The sequence below is a fragment of the Aulonocara sp. 'chitande type north' Nkhata Bay genome, linkage group LG12, assembly GCF_057382095.1.
Source record: "Aulonocara sp. 'chitande type north' Nkhata Bay isolate Kocher_YH1m ecotype deep benthic linkage group LG12, A_spYH_male_GT1.1, whole genome shotgun sequence".
NCBI lineage: Eukaryota > Metazoa > Chordata > Actinopteri > Cichliformes > Cichlidae > Aulonocara > Aulonocara sp. 'chitande type north' Nkhata Bay.
Window position 1 is genome coordinate 24,945,600 of NC_141355.1, and position 21,567 is coordinate 24,967,166.

A 21,567-nucleotide genomic window follows, 5' to 3' on the forward strand; every position below is an offset into this window, starting at 1 on the left:
CAAATTGTTGTGAGTATGTACAGAGGACGTCGGGAGAGAGGTACAACACTGAGTGCCTACAGCCATCTGCAAAGCACACTGGAGACTCCAGCGTGCTGTCATGGTTTGGAGTGGTGTTGAGGATCTTGTCAAAATTCATGGAGTTATGAACACAGAAAAGCACAGTCAGATTTTGATCCAACATGAAATACCATCTGGAAAGTTTCTCCTTCTTAATGGCTTAATTTTTCAGCATGACAATGATTTCAAACACACTCAATACAGTAAAAGCATGATGATATAAAAACACACAATGGAACCTCCAGTATTACTGAACCAGTGTGGGATAACCTTGAGGTAAAACGGAACAAAAGGCAGCCAAGATCCAAAGAAGAGCTTTAAATGTCCTTCAAGAAGCCTGGATAACTATTCCTGAAGCCTCTCCATTTGTCTTATTCATTTAGGGTTTAGGTTGCTTTGAAACAAAAATATTGGTAAAGAACGACTTCATATATCTGCTGTAGCTGTGTCCTGGTCCATTTAGATTAGAGGAGAAAAGCCCAAAAGAATTTGAAAATGAGCTTAATAATTTTCAAAATCACTTTATCTTTTTCCCTTTTAAGCTTTGACTCACAATTTGTTTTGCTTAAAATTTTGCTCACTGGCCATTTGTTTGTAGAGAGCTGCCTTTTTTCTGTCAGTCACAAACAGGAGGAGATGCCCATCTGTAAGCTCTTGGCTAAGTTTTCTGATCCAAGACGAAGATGAAGTGTGAATGATTATTTTGTCCTTAACGTGCCTATTGTGGAGCTGGATGATTGCAGTCATCCAGATTGCAGAGTAATCTTGGCTGTTTTACACGTGCAAGCCACAGCGATCCATCAGTCTTGCGAGACAAAAGCGTGCTACGCTGAGCCAAGATCTCACTGATGTTCAAGACAGATGATTCATAGACAGACATCTAAATATAATGGTGATTATTGGAACAGTTTCCCCATCATTTCAGTCATTATTGGCCATATAAAAATTACCATGCAGTGCATAAAGGAAAAGTGTTTTTCAGAGTTTTCTACAGAAAACTTCTGCATCCAGTGGGAACACATGCAGAGGAGCTTTTACAGAGTTGTGTAGCAATTTGGAAGCTTTTCTTTTCCTTTTTTCCCTCATTTTTTTCCCTTTCTCGCCATCACTTACTTTTGTGCTATCAGCAGAATATTTTTCTTACCAACGTCATGGTCAAATTAGTTTTGCTTTTGGTTTCATTTTATGACAAATTAATTTAAACATCCCTGCTGCTCTTCATCTAATGACAGTGGGTAATGGGCAAAATTAATGTTACAAATCTTGTCTCTGCTTTTAAATTCCAGAGAAACATTGATTAAAGAGCTTCTTTCCATCCATTTGAATATCAGTGAAATTCCTCAGAAGGTGTCCTTGAAGCACAGGCAGATGCCCAATCCCCCTCAACTGGCTCCTTTTGATGTGGAGGACTAACTAGTGGGTCTTCTGTGTTACTCCACCCACTGGAGCAACCTGCTGCTTGTATCTGTGATCGTATTCTTTTAGAGCCACAGGTGAGTTTAGGAGCACTGATAAATTAACAGCGTTGATTTAGAGCTCATCTGTCAATCTCCAGCTTTACTCTCCTTCCACTTGTGAACAGGAAACTAGCATACTTGAACTCCTCCACTCAAGGCAACAACTCATCCCTAACCTGGAGCACAGAGTCCACCCTTTTCTTCTGCTGACAACTGGAAACTCCAAACTCTGAGGTGTTAATTCTCCCTCCTTACTGCTTCACACTTGGCTGCAAATTGCCTCAATGTGAGCTGGAGCTCATTACTCAATGAAGCCAGCAGCACTGCATTGTCCATAAAAAGCTGAGATAATATCCTGAGACCACTGAACCCTCCACCATTCGCCCTTTACAGTTCACTCTCCATCCTTTTGGCTGCTCCTAAAAGATTTTGAACCAATTCGGTGACAATGGACAGTCCTTGTCCTCGCAAATCTAAGATCCACAGCTAATGATTATTACTTATTTAAATATTACTTATTTAATATTATTAACCAAGAATTCACTACAGTTTTATGGATCAAAAAGCCGTGAAGGATGTAATTGAATACCTTCTCTTAGTCCACAAAAACATGTGTTACACAGTGGCATTTGTTTTTGCAGAACAGAGAGTGAGTGAGTAGAACACCAGTGGAAGTGGGACCAATGTCCCTTCTGGTAATAATGACGTTGTTGTAATTTTATGCTTTCTGCCCCCGGCTATTGTTGTCCAGGCACACAGCACCACTGCCTCAAGAATCTTTGCTGGGTTGTGGCTCAAATGTTGAGATGAGTGAAAATGTTGGGTCGACTCAGTTCAATGAGTAATTGTAATAGTCCTGAAAGCGTGTTGAATACTGTTTAACACTGTTATCTATCCTCCTTTCCTCAGTTACATACAGTGATTGTTGTTGCATAATGTACTCTCCAGATAGTTTGGGAATGGATTCACATGCAGTGGGTTTTGTTTGTTTTGTTTTTTTTTGCTTCTAGTGGAGAGCCTCACCAAAAGCAACTAGAGGTTTCAGATTCAGTGCCCCACACAGCCATTTCTAGAAGACCTTAACCTACCCAGTAGGAGTCAGTGGTTCAGTGACAAGGACACGATCCCTTATTGGCTGCTCACACTGGAACACTGCCAGTTTCTGTTTGTTGGACCACAGGACCAAGCTGAAGGCACAGATGTTGGGAAATGAACCCTGAACTCAAGTCTGCGGAGAATTTTGCTCCTGGGTCACTCGAGGTTCCCTACACAAATCTGTATCTCATACATACAGCACATAAACTCACTTGTACAACTACACAAATAGTACACAGGTTTGTAGACATCTGAAAATATATGTAAACACCTGGAGGCCTTTATGCCTTGCTTAAGGTCACATGGAAGCTCAGCAATCCTTCACCAGCCTGAACGCTCAGTTTAGGGCATGTGCTGGCTTGCATCGTCCTCTAATCATGATTCACATTCACAGAGCCTGTCAGCCTGCAGTGGGTTTCTCTGAAATCCCTCTCTGGTCCTGCGTGTGAAGCCAGAGATTTTTCTGATATGGTTTGACTTCATAACACAGAAGCATCGTTTGACTCTCCACTACGCCGCTGTCTTCCCAAATAAAAATGAGCAGATAGTCGATTTCGATTTCAGCTGACATTTTTAGAATGGCTTTTTTGTGTTTGAACTAGGCAGTTGGCGTAACAGTTGGCTTAGCTTTATGCGAGCATACTCATCGGGGCTCATGTTGCCCACTCAGTGTCTCTCCGCTTTTCTGCTACCTGACTACCATGTGTACAACACAAGACAAATTTAGCCTGGGCTTTTACTGGAAGCAGATTGTATGGTATCATACTGGCGATACTGTTTGCCACTGATGACTCTTCAAGTGAGCCCACTCAGCATCTCTGCTCTTTTCCTCCTCCACCGAGATGCAAAATATCAAATATGACGGGCCTTTTTGGCTTGTAAGAGGAAATTCACTGAGATTAATTTTTCTACTGTTCTCTTTTAATTTCTTCCACTTTCCCTCTCCTCCTTCAGCCACACAGATCTCTATTGCTCCTTCATTTACCATCATGTGCTTGTGTTGTTTGGTTTCCATCTGCAGGAATTTTATGTAAGCAGCCAAAGAAAGAAGATGCAATCTTTATATATGAAATAAGAATCTAGATGAAACTCAGGCTTTCTTGGTCTCTTTCCCAGCTGTAGCCATAACTTAGAAAAAGTCATAATCCCCCACTCATCAAGAAGACTTCATTGTAAATGTCACCTTTCAACAGATACAGTCATTACTCACCACTCCAGTCTTCTGACCCTTTTAGCTTCTGAAATAAATGTAATTACCAGATTATTGATCAGTTGAATCTTCTAAGAAAGTTCCTGGATAAAAAAAACAACAACAACAAAGACCTTCCTACTAAACACCCAGTCATATTCAGGGCCACTAACATCACCTCAGCTCTTTTTCCTTGGTGAGTTGCAGTACTGAGTATTATGTATGTTACAGCTGACAGGAAGATGATCCTTCGGTAGATGACACTATTCCACCCCAGAGGTTTCCTCTGTGAATTTTGTCAAGTAAGCGTTTTGTTATAGTGTAATATTTTAATTTTATGATATATATTTCTTAACCCCGTGCTACGCACACTGAAAAAAGTCTAACATGCAGTCATTCATTCAATCTAATAAGTGCCATTCAAAACAGAATAAAATCATTGATTTGATTGTGAAACCCTTTCTTTTTGCATTTTAAAATACCACTTTTGATTTGGATGAAACTAAATATCTGTACAAAGGACACAACGCAAAGTTTTTGATTTCTCTCAAAACATATATTTCTTTTCATGTTGAACAGATAATATCTTTAATTTGAGTCAAAGTGATTTGCACTTGAACACGCCCACCAGAAATAGACCGGGACCCATTTTTATTCTGCATGGCTGCTGGAAACATCATGTCACATCTTTGATTAATTTCATCTGAAAATAAACGTAAGTAAAGCCAAGTGTGTTACAAAATCTTTTATAATTTGTATTGCCAAAATTGCAGAAAATAACCCCATTTAAGCTGGGTCGACAGCCACCCCTAATTTTTGCATGATTGTAGCTGCTAGCTATAAGCTAGCTAGCTATCCTGCGCAACGTTAGAACTGGTTACCAGAAACCGACCATCACAGTCGGGAATACAAGTTAGTATACTGGTAAAAAACGGCTTTTTGCCTAACTAGCTAGCGTTACCACGATGCATCGGTGGTGGATAAAGCTAGCTAGCATAAGTTCATAGTTCATAACATTCATAGTATAACTCCGTGCTCCGCTTCGTTTGAATTTTTCTGGTGAGCTCGCGGTTTCTAGACACAAGCTTGTGTTTGTGCGCGCACGTTTGTCTCTCTTCATATAAATATCTGTGTGTTATGTGTGTGTACACCGAGCGCAAAAGATAATTATTAATGTGCATGATTTAGAGACAGAAATAACATGCCAGCATATAAGATCAATGACATAAGACTAATTCCTTCAATTGACTTTCAGGCGCGGCTCGGAAAAATGTGCATTTTCTGAAGAAATTGTAATTTTAACAGCAAAAAATTGACCCTATGCCAAACTTAGTCGCTAATGGCTGGTCTGTAGACTGTTTGGTATGTCATGTTACGTATTTCTTGGTTTTTCTATGTAATGTGTTTTATAGAGAAGTAACATTATTCTTTTTTTTCTGTATGCTTTCAGAACCACAGATCGCTCCATCCATTCCATGGCTGAAGCATACATTTTCATTTAATCTGAACAGGTATCATTTTGCATTTACACTGCACATCCTTTTTAAACATTTCATAATAATCTAGACTCTCCCTCATTATCCTCTCATTCACCTTGCTGATGTGTTGAGGACTTGATAAAAGAATACATGGTATGTCCATATCTGTTCTGTCTCTACATGAGATGCAGTCTCTTGATGTAAATTTGACAACTCTGCTATTAAATGCAGTGATTAATGTAGGACAGCAACGATTAATCAACTCATCAAGTTAATATCTTAGGGTTCTGTATTGTTTTCTTTTTTTTTTCTTGGGCTTTGTGGAACATTTATGAAAATGTTCCACCATTGATTTAATTTAATGATTATGCAATTCACAATCTGATTAGTCAAATAATTGTTCTAATAGTCTGTGACCAAACAACTATCAAAATAGTAGTTTATTATGGTCAAAGATTTATCAGGTGTGCCAGACTTCAGTTCTTCACTTGTACATTTTGTTCCATATTTTACCTCAAGATATCCCAGAAAGATGAAGCTGAGGAAGAGCTGCAGAGTACCACCATGGCACTCTTCGTCTTCAGGGACAACTCAAGCCTCCTACATCAGCCTCGAGACATCGGGATAATCATTGATGGTGTGGAAGTCCTGAATGAGTTGCCTTCTGTGGCAGCTGGAGTGGCAATGGTCTTTGGACTCTGTTATGCTCTTAATATGGAATATCCACGAGGATTCAGGTTCACCTTTGAGGCTCTTCAAAAGATTATGATGGAGCTTGACTTTAACAAGATGACCTCTAAGATTCGCAAACTTAATTGTGAACTTAACACTGCACAGTAGTGTGTTTGCATGCATGTGTATGTGCACATGCATGTGCATGTGTGCTTGGTTATTTTGCTTGGTTGGCCTGCAGTGGTATTCTACATTCAAAATTTATAAGAACACCCATTTGAAAGGGAGATTTAAGTTGATTTCATTGATACATGTGTAGATATTTTTTTTTTTACATTGTACAGGCACAGTGCACATATAAACATTTTTGAGTACTTGCAAATTGGTTTAAAAAGAGTTTTTATAATGGTTTTATGCCAGTTTTAGACAGGTTGCAGGTTTTATACTGGTTTTCAAAAGATTGCAGGTTTTATAAAACAAACATTTCTCTAATCATTTCTGCCGTAGCACTAAATCTGTATATTACTAATCCTCTCTATTGATTATAGTTAAAATGGTTTGGAACAATAAATAATTTTGAAATAATTGGTTGGCCAACTGTCTTGTTTTTTATAGGAAATGCAGAGCATTTTTGAACTGAAATAAAATGAAATGTAAAAAATATAGTTTGAATATATGTAAATCAATTACCTGGCTTCAACACAAACATATTAGTTCATGTTAATTTGGTTCGATGTGAATACATTAGGTTGGTTAAATTTCAATATATTAGCTTGGTTCAATAATTAAAATATGGTTCTATGTAAAAAAATTAATTTGGATCAATGCAAAATTTAAAGTTTCAGTCAAGTCTAGTAATATTGTTTATATCAACATAAAAGTATCAGGTCATATCAAGTGACTCAATTTGGATTCTATAAAGCCAAATATTTTGGATGTGACAACTGGACATCATTTTTTTTAATTTGAATAGGGTTATTCTTTTTACAGTGCAGAGGGGTGTGGTGTGAAAACAGCAGACATCACTCTGTTTTGACTGAACAGAGAACAACTTTAGTTTATTGGCCAATCTTTTACACACACACACACACACACAGCAACTTCCAAAATGGCCACCTATCCATCTCTCTAAGCTTTATATACTCTCTTACCACGCCTTCTCAATTCAAACTGGCCTATGACATAATCCTTCCAGAGAGGGAAAAGAAGAACAAAGAAGATTAGTTTTCACAATTAATCCTAACATTATCAATCACTTGTCAAAAATTGAAGCAGACATGTCATATACAATTTAATGCAATTTAAAGGTCATTTCACACTTCTAATTATTTTAAATTTCTGCAAAAAGCTGACCTACCAAATACCTACTCTTTCCAGCTCAGATCCTTTAAAAGAGCTGCATTTGAGGTGGATTCCTTTTTACCGGCAAGACAAGGTAGCTGCCACTGAGGTTTAAGCTGGGTAACTTACACCAAACATTTTGCTTCTATTTTGGCGAATAGTGAAGGACTTAGTGCTTCCTGACACTCGTTATAGTTTATGTACATTGTTGAGTGCTGTATGCTGTGATACCATCTGTAGATTTGTGACTGTCACAGTGGACATTATTAGACACTTTAATGATGTTAGCCTGCGAACATGAATGCCAGCTTAGATGATAGTAGGGTTAGGTTAGCTAGGACCCTATACTATGCTAGCTAGCTATTTTACTGTTTTTTCATATCCATTATCCACTTTACTGCATTCACTGCACCTTTGTTTTTCTTTAGTAGATGGTTTGAATCATAAATTGACCATGTTGACATCATACAATTTGAATTAGCCAAAAATGATTTTAAGCTAATCTTAATTTCATACATTATGTAAAGTTGTGTTTTAAACCAATGTTAAGTTGTGAAATGTGCCTAATGTTTAGTAGTGAGATTAAATATGAGTAGGTGAGACAGATGGTGTTTTTTTCGTGCCACCAGATGGCACTGCTCTTTTTGAGCTACGCCTGTTAACTAGGAATGCTAGGGAACGGCGCAGAGACAGTCATGAAAGTATGTTTGTGTTGCTGTCACGTTTATATGCTGGGATATTTCCAATCAAGTTATCTTGTGGTAAGTAATGGCATGTTTTGTACTAAATATCCATTGATAAGTATTAAGGAGTGTTGAAGTCATTCAGTGCTTGCGGTTTGTCCTTGAGTGCAGCTGTATTTATTTGGATGTTAACAGAAGTGTGGAGAACTGTTTGAGCATGAAGGCTCCCAGGAAACCTGTGTAATCTTATTTGACAATCTTATGGACTAATACACTGTATTTGTTTTACAATGTTACTGTAACATAAAAAAGTACAATATTTTTTAATATTATTAGCAATTTGATGTGTTTAATATCGATTAAAATACCATTTCTGGTTTCAGCATTGTTTCAATACAGGTGAAGGTGCAAAAGTGACTAAATACAAGTTCAGCATTGATTCAGTGCAATTATTGAACTTGCATCAGTGTAGCCCAGTAATGTTCATGGCCTTTACATGTCTTTATGCAGTCCCTACATCCAGTAATGCTCCTGAAGTCACAGTGGATGATGCACTGCAACATCCTCTCCTAGGTTTTGATCAGGGCCTTACTAAACTGTTGAATAGTCTATGGCACCATTTGGCAGTGTTGTAAGGATACATTACGTTCCAGAGGTTTTAAACTTTCATTCATGTCTGGGGAACATGATGCTCAGTCAGTGGCATCAGTGCCTTTGTTACCCAGGAAAGGCCTACATGTTCTTGACATGTGATGCTGGGCGTTTTCCTGCACAAGGGGGAACCCAGGGCTACTGCAACAGCGCAAGATCTGACAGTGACAAGTATTTTGTCCCTGTACCTAACAGCAGTCAGACTACCATCGGCTAAAAAGTGGAGGTTAGTGTGAAGCTCCAAGAACATGGAGACCAGGGACTGATTCACGATGGTTTATGCTTCCTAACTGGACAGATTAATATCGCCGGAGTTTATCTGACTTATACTAGAATGGTCATTAATGATCATTCTTTTTTTTTTTTTAGCAGTGTAGATGCTGCTGGGTTAGATGACCCGGAGACATCTCAGAATTATGCCAGATAATAACAGGAAGAAATCCCTAAGAGAATACCTTACAGATAGCATCTGTCCCCGATAAAATAGAAAACGTGTAAGTTAAATTTGTTGTGGTGCTAACAAATGTGTGCAGTAGAAGTTGACAGCTGTTTAACAACTATGGTTGCAAGAATATCCACTCTAGTATTGTAAGGTGAAGAGCAGACAAAATTATACAAAGAAACCCAGCAATCAACAAGCCTATGAGAAAAACAAAACAGAAAACTCTCCTCTGTAACAAGAGGAAACCTCCAGCTGAACCACGGAGGGCGTCCATCTGCTGCAATCAGTTGGGGTGAAAATAAAGCGAATACAGGAAAGAACAACATAGAGAAACAACAAACAAGACCAAGAAATGGGAGTGAAATAGTGGAAAGCAAATTCAAGGTTCTTAGCACAACATAGTGGCATCTTCGTAACACCCTTGGGTAGCTATTTGTGCAGCTGTTTTGAAGCCCTTATTTAAATGAATAGGGAGTGACACATAACTTTAATACATATGCAAAGTGTTGTGACATTATTACTTTATTTATCCAGAGTACTGACAAGATCTACCCCCACTGGACACTTTACTGGGTAGGCCTTGGTAACGCAAGGTTGGAACCCCTGCTGCTTTCAGCTGCCCTGATTCTTAATTTCATAGGTTCAACAAGGTGCTGGAAACACTCCTCAGAGATTTTGGTCTATCTTGACATGATAGCATCACAGAGCTCCTGCAGATTGGTAGGTTGGAAATCCATGATGCAATCTTCACCGCACTCCAAAATCTAATCAATCTATTAGATTGAGATGGAGTGACTGGGCTTATGACTGAGACCATTTGAGCATAGGGAAGTCATTGTCATGTTCAAGAAATCATTTCGAGGTGAATTTTTGTGGTAATCTTGAAGATAGGTACATTGTGGTTGTAACAGGATGGTGACATTATGCTATTAATATGACATGAGGTTTAGTTAGTAAAAACATCGCTGGTAGAGAACTTGTTAACTTTTACTTGAGTAAACAAGTTGTATCAGTACTTCAACTTTGACTGGAGTCTTTTTCTTTAACACAAGTATCTGTACTATCAGTACTTCCCACATCTAAAGCACATTACGCCACCCGTTGTATATCCAGTCATATCATAAATTGCTATTTTTGTGCCATTTTCAATATCCTTATTTCATTATATACCACATCTGGTTATATTTATATTTCTCACAGTGTTTTGGGAAAATAGATTTCCTTCTTTCTTTTTCTATTACAGCTGTACAAGAAAAGCCACGTATTGGAAACTGGAACAGTGATTAAAAGTTGATCTGACAACATTGGCCTGGATCCAAGACACAAAAGGTCCACATCTTAGTCAAAGCTAAAAAAAAAACCAACAACAGCTAGAAATTTCATTTGTTACATTGTTACATAGTTTCATTTTGAAATTTGTCTGAACTTAAAAATAGCATTTCCATCATCAAATTATCTGGTTCTCCAAAATCTGACTGAGCTTAAGTACGTCATGATTTATGCAGTGTATCTAAAATGATTTTTATACATTTACACATTTATTCTGTATCAATTCTTAATGCCACCTTTGAGTTTATTCCCACTGAAAAATATGGCGGGATAGTGAGAAAGTGAGAGACGCTCTCATCATCTGAGAGATGAGGCGGTGTCAGTGACAGGAACATAGACAGGAGATGTGTTAGGAGATGATGGGTTGGGCTTTTCCAGAAGAAAAAATATGATGGGGAAAGAAGAATATACTATATACCCCAGTAGAGAACTTCAAGGGGAAAAGTGATACGCCATGATTATGATGATGATGCGTAATGACTTGGCATCACGAATAAAGAGGTTTAGGTGTTCAGATTTCAGTGTGTGTCTTGGGCGTGAGTGTCTCTGAGAGGAGGGTGCTCTCTGGCTGCAGCAGCTATGTCAAGGGACCACAGCAATGACAGCAGGCTCATTTGCTGCATGATTATCGACAGAGTTGTTGCGACATAGAGGAAAGGCTGCCTACGCACACACTCCCTGTGATGCGTGCACGCGCATGCACACACAGATACTGCACACTCTGTTTCTTGTTTAAGCCAATTATGCAGGCCAGTAACCTGCCATATGGCTGCTGCTAGTTCAGAAACTGTATTTGTGTAGATTGCGTGGACACGGATGGTGTCATTGTAACACAAAGTCGGTTCCAGCCTAAGGCCACAAAGCAGATGAAGAAGAAAGACAAATTTTAACAAGTGCCAACAGTCTAGCACTGTCTAGGCAACTGCTGGGGTAACGTGTTGATGATGCTTCAAAGGACATACTTATTTATTTATCTCTCAGTTATCTTGTATTTAATGAATTTCCATTTTATGACCTTTAACATTGGTCAAAGAGGAATTTGTTTTGTATGGCTGACGGGCATTCAGCGACCTATATACACAGATCAGCTGAAGGGCGTAAGTAGGAAAACGTGCTTTCAATTTGGGGTAATGATATCAGCACTACCTCCACAATAATCCATTGTGGATTAATGGATTGGAAAGTTCTGCAATGTCACAGGGGGACACTGCTGCACTGTTTAGTTGAGCGACAATTCAGCAGTAAATTTGGTCTTTTGTTGTCACACAGATCTGAGAACAGCGTACAACAAGCGAAGAAAAAAAAAAGAAAATACCAGAATTTTTATATTTTTGCAACATGGGCCAGTACAATTATTGATATTATTATTTTATTAGTTTCTATACACTTATTAGTTCATTTAAAGTAGTCCAAGGAGCTTTGAAAGAAAAGCGTCTGGACTCCTTTAAGTTGCTTGAAGGTGTTTTACCTCTCATCCAAGAAGCCTCTTCAGTTCTAAGGTCAAATGGTGGAAAGTCCCAGATCAGATTTAAGCCCTATGGGAGAGATATGGACCCCCAGTTGATCATCTAGAACTAAAGAAGCTTCTCGGATAAGAGGTGAAACGTCTTCAAGCAACTAAAAAGAGTCGCTTAGACTATGATTACCTGGATGACAGAACTATCACAGACATATTCATTTAAAGCACTTTCTATCACCAGCAATTCAGCATCTTTGTTCTTGAAAATGAGGCTTTAAGCTGTTTTATCAAATAAATCTGATTTATTCTTCATCTCAAGGAAGAAAATAATTAAAATTGCTGTGTGGTTTTTTTTGGGTTTTTTGGTTTTGTTTTTTTGGCTATTAAAAATGACCGTTACCTCTGGTAACACTAAGGGGAATCCATGAAATTCTCTGAGATGATGGACTGCCCACTCGTTTTTTTTTTTTTTTTGTTTTTTTTGTTTTTTTTTTTTGATGTGTTGAAAAGAAAAGCAAACCCCCGGCTTAAGAAGACCACAGAGATTAAAAAGAAAAAAGAATAAAATAACACACACCTTCTCCAACCTGCTACACACACACACACACTCACTCACACACACATCAGTATGCACCAGCCTTAGAAGAAGAGGGTCTGCAGGCTCTTGTGCTTTTGCTTTGATGTGTGTAAAACAGTGTGATGTCTGTGTGCATGTATGTGTGAGTGTGGTCACATGCATCCTTTTGATATTGTGACATTAAGGTCAGTTGAGCAAGTCCAAGACGGTCTTAACTTTTTAGACTTTGTGACAGATACAATTCCAGTCATAGGAAAATGTGCGTGTCTGATTGAGGGTCTTGACTCCTCTCACGGAAAAACATTAGCGCTCCGCAGGCACAGAGTCACAGGTGTTTAAATTTCCCCCATTACTCTAAGTGGACTGATTTCATTCTTCCATTATTATAATTCCGTTATTTGATAAATATTAGAAATCCACCTTTTGACACTTTTGAAAAGCCCCCTTAGAATTTCAGTGGAGTTAGTTAAGAATTGTTCTTCTTATAAAATTCCACATTAATTCAAATTCCACATTAACAATAAGGCGCAAGGCCTTGTCTCACTTACTAAAAAAAAATTCAAAGTCAAACGCCATCATAGCCTTTGCTACACATAATGAAAAGATTACACATTAAAGGCCCATGTTGTAGAAGGTTTTTCATACATACTGAAGTGTGAAGGTCATAAAGCTCTTTTGTTACATACATGCATGGTAATGTGTTAACATGATCAGATCGTAATGACAGTATGACTAAAGCTGTTTGAATATATTTGTAGAACTTTCCTTTGTGTGCTTTATCCCATCAGTTCATGGTCATTTTTCTAACAAATTTTCGAGCAAATACATTGCCTCTGATAAAGTCTTAACAAGGTTTCAACGAAATTATTGCCAGATCACAATCCACACAACATTATTGTAACAGGCTAAAGATTGAAAAGTATCACTAACATCACCAAGGGGACAAATTTTCAGCACTAGGATTGCGTGGTTCCACTCAGTGGGGGTTTTGCTCTCTGAGAGGTTTGCTGGGTGAGGATTTAGGGCAAAATAGTGTGCTTTCTATTTGCAGTTTATACATGAGAAACTATTCAGGAAACTGTTTTAGGCATAGTTTTGAGAGATATTGCCAAAAGTGAAGTTAAGATAACAAACACTGGAAATATTTGAAAGTCCTGTTGTTTGTAATTGCGTGATTACTTAGTTGTTTTTGTATGAAGCCAGATTGCTTCTTTGGCCAGCTTTTCTCGTGTTGCATCACTTAAAAATAATAATAAGAAGCTTTATCCCTTCAATAAGCAATCTATTCACTTTCATCTTAAAAGTTTAGTTAGCACTAACCAGTTAGTGGTTTTTTTGTCTTTTGTCTTTTTGTCTCGTCTTTCTCCAGTTCAGTGGCTCGATCGCTGGTGTGCCAATCGTCAGTGTCATTCTATTGCCTCTCTAGAGAGTCTCTCCTCCCACAGTTGTACTGCAGCTGGTGACGATAGTCCTTGTCCTGCTCTGGAGATCTGCTGGAAGGTTGAGGGCCACTTTAAACAGTAGGAAAACTGTTTTATGTTATTCCGCAGCAAGCTCACCGAGCCTGTAGAGCAGAACAAGGACCACAGATGCCAGCTGCACTCTAAGACCATAGAATTGAAGGTCATCTGTGGGATAAAAGACTGTCTGGAAAGGCAGCTGATTTTTTTTTAAAATATGTTTTTATTTATCAAAGTAATTAGTTCTTTCTTTTCTGCAGCTCATATGTCTAATTTTGCACATGTATACAGGTCACCACAAATAAAATCTTAGTATGCTGGAGAAATGGACTCCTACTCCTCTTAAGCCAAATGTTTACCTTCAAAAGTATGACATGTTGGAAAAAATCATTTATGAAAAGATGTATTTGTGAAATTCTAAAATCCAGTAAATATAAATGTATTTCAGAGCAGACCCATTTATAGATATGAGATTTGTTTTGTTGCAGTTTTTCAGAGCATCATATTTTTCTATTAAAGTTTTATCTGCCTTTTTTTCTTTTGGAGATGTTCTTGCTTCAAGTTGAATGTCTGGCCTGGAACACAACCTGTTATTGGCGACAGAGGTGCGTGATTGGAGCAGAACTACGTTTCAGGACTGATTAGGTCACTGAGGTCTAGTGTTGTGATTCCCAGTGCATTGATTTTTTTTTTTTAAAATGTTGAATTTATTTATTTTTTATCTTTCGGCACAGTATAAAGAACAAGTACATTGTATTATTAATGGAAATAAATGATTTTGGTTGAATGAATTTGATTGTTTTCAGTTTTACAGTTCAGAGTTACATTACTTGAAAATTATAAAGACAATTCGATGGAAACGTATTAAAGTGTTTTACTAAATATTTCATGAAGCAAATAACAGTATGGAAACAAGAGAAAATTCAACCTCAGTAGCTGATAGGTGATTCTGCAGCATTTGTAAATAAATTTGTTTGCTTTGGAAAACCCTACCACTGAGACAGCCTACAGATCTGGCACCCAACCTCCGACAGTCACCGTATCCAGCGAAGAAAATTAAGCAAATGAATGGGTGTAGATGAACCACTCATTTTAGCAGCTAAATTGTGACTCAGTGTAGTCTGACATGGGTTTGCGTGTCTGTGATATTGGATAATGATGATTATTGGTATTTTCCGAGCCGAAACACTTATCTGCAGAGCTAAAAAAAATGGAAAAGAAGACCAATAACTCTTCATAAACACCTCAGGACACAGATGTCAATGGGTGGAATAGATGTGAGGTATAATTAGGGCCATTAAATAACCTTATAAATCCAGAACTACTTTACAGTATGCTAGCCTGCACAGCCAAAAAAAAAAAACTGGAGAAGTAATAATCGACACCATACACTGCTTAAACTACCTGTGCCACCATCCATGCTGTGGTCCTAGTTATGTTTGTGCTTTAGGCAAGATCATGCAAGTAGTTCCTCACACACACACACACACACACACACACACACACACACACACACACACACACACACACACACACACACTACTCAAGTACAGCACAAAACATCATGTAGGCACATGCCACATGCTGAGCTGTTAGAATTCACTAATATGTGAAGTGAAATGTTTCCAAGTGAAGGTGAAAATAATAAAACAACATTACAGCCTATTGAGTGTTTGGCTGAAGATACAATTTTTGCAGCCTTATGAAGATGGACTACTGGCTGATGCAGTATACCAATCTTACGTGTGGTTTCCCACTCATCTCCTTTTTAGAAGCCAAAATGTTACATAACAGAATAAAAAATGCTCAGAAGGAAACATCCTTACTTCTTCCTTTGTCTAACTTATTCCCTTAGTCTTTGCGCTCACTTGTAAAGCCCCGGCAGTGCCCTTCTGCTCCCTGTAAAGACAGGAGTTTAGTATGCAGTGCAGTAGGCTGTGTCACGGCGGCAATAAATACTGTCAACAAAGTTATCTTTAGTGGATCTGAACTGGCTACTTTTGCCCTTTTATTAGTTAATCAGCAAGTCTTGTTTGCACTTAATTTTATGTCTGTATGCATCTATCCTTGTCACTTTCTTGTTAAATATGCTTAAGGACGGCATTAGTCGAGGACAGTGAGAGCTGGATGGGTCCCTGAGACCACTGTAGAGTGCAGGGCTCAGGCACATAGTGTCCTTGCATCATCAAAGCAACTGTCCGTGCTATTTCAACTCAAAAAAAAGGAAAAAAGTATGCAAAAAAAGATGAAGTGTCTTTCTTGTCAGGTGAAGGTCACTTCACCTAAATAGTTAGTTTTCTCGATGTGGAAAAAAATGTTCTAACATGCACTACATCAGCAAGAATTTCTGAGTATGCTCCCCTTTTGCATTTATATTCTGAGAGATCCCACATGTCTGATACAGGCTATGCCCTGTATAATCATGTTTGACCTTAAGGATTCTGCTCAGCTTGGTAGTTTTTCCTCATAGTTTTCTTATTCCTGGTACCAACTGATATTATGTAGGGATAAAACGTCATCATATATCTCCTCTTCTCTGATAATCCTCCTGCTTTAATGATTATTTGTGATGTTGTCATGTCATGCAATCACACATTTCAGCCCAACTTGCATGAGTGAAATATCTATTTCTGTTTTTCTCTGCTTAATATCAATTTGTTAGAAAAGAAACAGGAAATACATCATGTAAAACCCTGCTGGGCAGTCTAACAAAAGGTGCCCTGTGCCACACATTCTTTACTACTCTCCACCACCCTCCATTTGCTTCATATACCCCGCAGGCACTGGCTGCAATCAGCAGTGTAATTTTAGGTAGCTCTAGTATGGACATGTACCTGCCACTTTTCCAACGACCTAAAATTGTCCCTACCTCGAGTGAAGGTTCACTTGCTGCCAAATGATGAGAGTGAATGTCTCTGTGCTGCTGTGTCTCTTACATTCAGTACCTTAATGACTGTGTAAAGTAGTCACAATATACAGTTTTATTTTATGATAATCGTTAGCTTTGATTAGTAAATCTAGGTCTTTTGTTTGTTAATCACGCAGCTATCAACAGATTTTCAGAGCTTTTTTACAAGCGTATCTAATAGACCCTGACCAATACAGGATTATTCACACCAACACTAATATTTGGTGTTTAATCAGAGATTTCTCTGATAGATAAACTATGCAATGTCAACACTCAACACGGGCTGAAGGATGTTTCTCTCATCTCTTCTTTACTTTTTACATTTTCATTTGTCGTCTAAGTGCTGATAACGGCACATCAGTAAATAGCTTACACGAGCTGATAATATTAGCCTACCAATATATCAGCCAGGCTCTAAACTGCTAAAACAGACTTTATCCTATCATTAAATTTGAATTCAATTAAGTATCATAGTAAATGACAAACACATGTCAACACATACCACAGACCCAGAAATAAACAGTTATTGTAGAGTAAATATGACTTTTTGGTGCTAAATTTGGGAATCTCTAGTCTGGAGTTTAACCAAAATTGATTTCATTTTTTTCATATAATATATGCCTACTTTGAATTTGTTGAAAATGGGGCACTGCAAGGCTTCTGTGGATTATTATTATTTCCTAATGCTGATGGTCTTTCTAGGATAAAAATTATATCTGTGTCTGCACCATCATTTTGTATTCCTGCAGCACTGGTCATTTGGGAACATTATTAGTGATAAACAACAAAAATGTCTTATTACATGCTACTCATTAAAAAACATTATTAGATTTGTATTACTCTGCAACAGCAGCAGTAACACTCTACATTGCTTGTTATATAATTTTGCCACACCTCAAGCTGTTTTAGTTTTCTTCACTAATCTATTTTGTAAAGAGATTTACTGAAGATGATCTACAATATCTGCTTTAGTGACCACCATAATGTTAGATTGGATTCCAGCAGATGGGATAACAGGAGCAACTCAACCTCAGTGTTATACGTCTAAGTGTGAAATTCACAGTTAATTGTGTTAAACATGAGGTGGAACATCGACCAGCTCTTTTATGAAGGCAGATAATCCATAAGCAAGCAAACAAATATTTTATTGTCTCTACAGACACTTTAAATGGTTGTACTTCACTGTGTGTGTTCTGCAGAGCTGCACGGTGATGCTTCATACCAGCCCTGGGGTCTACAGTTGATACATGTAATTTCATGCAATGGGCGGTGGCATTGTGTTTTCATTTTGACTGTGACTCCAATATAAAATTGACAATGATCAGCCATTTTTATTTATTTTTTTTGTACAATGTAGAGATGTCACAATACCAGAGATTTTCTAGTTGATACCACCACTAGTAGAATTACACAATACACAATTTGATACAGATAAAATGAAATAAAATCCAATGACAAAATGAATGTGTGTGTTTCACAGTGTTACATTTTGATGTAAAGGACATATTGTCTGTTGTTGTGGTTACCTCATACAATAGTCTCTCTCTCTCTCTCACTCACTCACACACACACACACACACACACACACACACACACACACACACACACACACACACACAATCAAAAGCAATCAAAATGGGACTGTAATATGGGCTAGTGTAATATTAATAAAAATTGCACAACTTATTTTAAGCAGCTGGGGAGCAGGAAGAAAGAGGGATGCCAACGGGGGGCCTGACGCAGGCTAAATTAATGACATTAAGAATCTCTGTTTACAATAAATCAATACTAATAATATTAATTAAAATAATCATACAAAAAACAATAGGCAATAGGCAAGATAAAATTATAAAAAGGTAACTTAACTAGACAGAGAGGGAATATTTACAAAAACAAAACAGTATCACAGCCATCATAACCAATAACTGGCTGTTCTCTGAGCTCCTCCTCCTGTTTCCATGGCGTTTTCACTAAACTGAACCCCTCCATGGCCACTCCACCATGGCTGCTGATTAAAGTTTGCTATCATCCACTTTCCGTTAGGCTCCCTGCTGGGTTGCTCTGCTGTCCAGCTCCTCTTGCTTTACTGTGTGCCTCATGGTGTATGTCTTTCGATTCATCTGTTGATTGGGAAGACACGGGTAGGAAGTAAAAATTTATGGAAACAAATTACAAAATAAATGCATTCAAGTGAAATCTAAAGAAAACATGCAAATGATAAGTAAAAAGTATGAAAAGACACAATAAGTAACTACATGGCATATGATAAACTTTTCCCTGGAGAAATAAGGAAGGAGAGAAATCCGAGGGTACATCATCGGCCAAAATCTGAACAACCTCTGGGTTTGTACCCTGGCAGACTGAGCTGACAAAATACTGACAGAGCACCTCTGTGCTGTCAATGATTTGAATATTTTGAATTTGTATACCTGTCAAATATGCAACCCTCAACTTAAACAGTGAAGCTGTTTAAAAAGAAAAAAACCTCTGAGATATGCAATAAACCCTCTTTTGTGTACACAGGCACACAGCAACACAAAAAACTTTCTCTTCTGCATCACCTTTCTCTCTCCTTAGTCCATCAGAGCCTATCCTATTTTGAGTCTAAAGCGTGTCTAGAGAATATTTATTTTGACCTGTTTTATGGCTCCCTCGATGCATTGCAGCTGTGAGCAGTCATGTGTCTCATTGATAATGAAAGACGGGGGAAACAAAGAGAGAGAGAGAGAGGGATGGAGAGAGTAATACAGAAAGAGAGAGTAAGCATGTGAGTCATGCCTCTATTTGATAATGATGACCCATTGGTTCAGAAGTCTGTGTCACAATCTCAGTGGTGAGAGAACGCATTTGACACGCTCAGGACATTCTTTGGTTCCTGCCTGCTTCAATTAAGTTCCTGCTGTTTGTGGCTTTAGAGCCTGTGGCTCCACTAATCTGATGTGTGTCTACGTGAGTGACTGAATTAGTGTTTGTGTGTATCCTTGCCCGCATATGTGTGCGTGCGTGTGTCCGAGTGCCTATGCTGGTCATTGTGTGTATGTTTTTTGTGTGTTTGCAGTGCCCTGCTGCTGATGCATTTGGATCTTGCAGTTTTGTAAACTTATTCTTTTGAAAGGTGTTGTCTTTCACTCACCACCGAAGCAAAATTTTAGTTCATTTTATTAATTTTAGTCCAGGTGTAAAGTTGAAATTCAACAGCCAATCTAGCTATAGTAATGTGTTGTTTTTTGTTGGGTTTTCTTAAGTCAGACGGGTTTATTAGCTGCTATCAAGATCGATGTTATGCTGCTCCTTGGGGATATTTGTCTTGGGCTCAGTTTCTGCCATCTAGCGAACCTTTTTCAGACAGGAAATAGAGTGCCAAAGTTCAAGTGCATAAATAGATATTATCAATATGTAAAAAATTAAAAAAGCAAATGTCACTATGTAAAATATTGCTCATGTGCAATCCAATGATATCTAAAAATATAATAGTGGTTTTGATTATAACCATGATATTTAAAATATGAAATTTTGATATCATGATGATTATACAAATATGATTAACACATCTGACTGGCACCAAGAAGACTTTGATTCTCTGTTAATATACATGTTAGAATGTCAAGTTACTTGGGAGTAAGTCAAAGTTCTAGAAACTATCCTGAAAGCCTGATTTTTAAGGCTTCCATAACTTAGTCATATTCAGTTGTTGGTTTGAGGTAGGGCTGGGTATCGTCACTGATTTCTAGAATTGATTCAATTCCGATTCACAAGGTCCCGAATCGATTCGATCCACGATTCGATTTAATTCGATTTAATTCGATTCGATTCGATTTAAATCTGGGAAATTTTGACAGTCAGAAATATTATAATTCAGATCAGTACATTTACATATTTTTGTATCTATAAAAAGGAAGCTGACACTCGCAAGACTTTATCAAAGGTGTGAGCATCACAGCAGATGCTTTTGTGTCAAAGTAGCTGAAGATAAAACACAGAAAAACATGAAGGTGGTTTTCCTGGCCTGGGATTTTATAAAAATATTCTGCAGTACATCAAAAATGAAAGAAAACCATTAATCAACATATGAACATCACCTCTGAAGTTACAGCGGTTTTATTAGAGACACGGTTAAGCGTTTTGCATTTTGAATTATTTTAAAAAGTTTAAATTTATTCAGTATTGAACAGCAGAAATGAGGTTTTCTTTTTGGAAGAATGTAAAAGGGAAAAAAACAGCGGCTGACAGTGCTGTAAACAACAGTAGACTTGTGTAACAAGCAAGCGAATAATGAAGAAAGGGAAACTGTTCTTGAAGTACAGAGAGAGAGCTGTGCATCGCGGTGGAAGCAAAACAGTAAAAGTCAGAGTGAATTCATGACGATGTTTATGTGAAGCGTTTGGATCTTCTTCTGCTGCTGGTTCGGTCAATATTGTTTGGAGAGAGATCAAACTAACAGCTTTAGAATCGGCTCATAAAGGGCGTGAACACAAAGCGCGGACCTGCCGACAGATCAGAATCAGCGAGCTGTCGGCTTTCAGCCCCGACCGTGAGAAAGGCGACATCTCACTGATTCTGATCCGCGGGTCGCGCTGTGTGTTTAAGTCTATGTGCAGAATCCGTGTACCTGCTCTCATTTACTGTCTTAACTGTTTGGTGGTTCTTGAAATTTTGTGAGATGTCACCAGAGATTCTGGCATTTCGGGCAAAATAAATTTATATTAAAAAAATCGATTCAGGATTTTAATGAATCGATTTTACGTTATCCAAGCCAGAATCGATTT

General features: G+C 38.0%; 1 long non-coding RNA gene across 1 annotated transcript; it reads left to right on the forward strand.

Annotated features, from left to right (window-relative positions):
* The first annotated feature begins 1,403 nt into the window (after positions 1-1,403).
* Positions 1,404-14,798, forward strand: LOC147317547 (uncharacterized). The gene is made up of 3 exons (XR_015131677.1): positions 1,404-1,553; positions 1,643-1,751; positions 14,440-14,798. It is a non-coding gene; the product is annotated as an uncharacterized LOC147317547 (long non-coding RNA).
* The last annotated feature ends 6,769 nt before the right edge of the window (positions 14,799-21,567 follow it).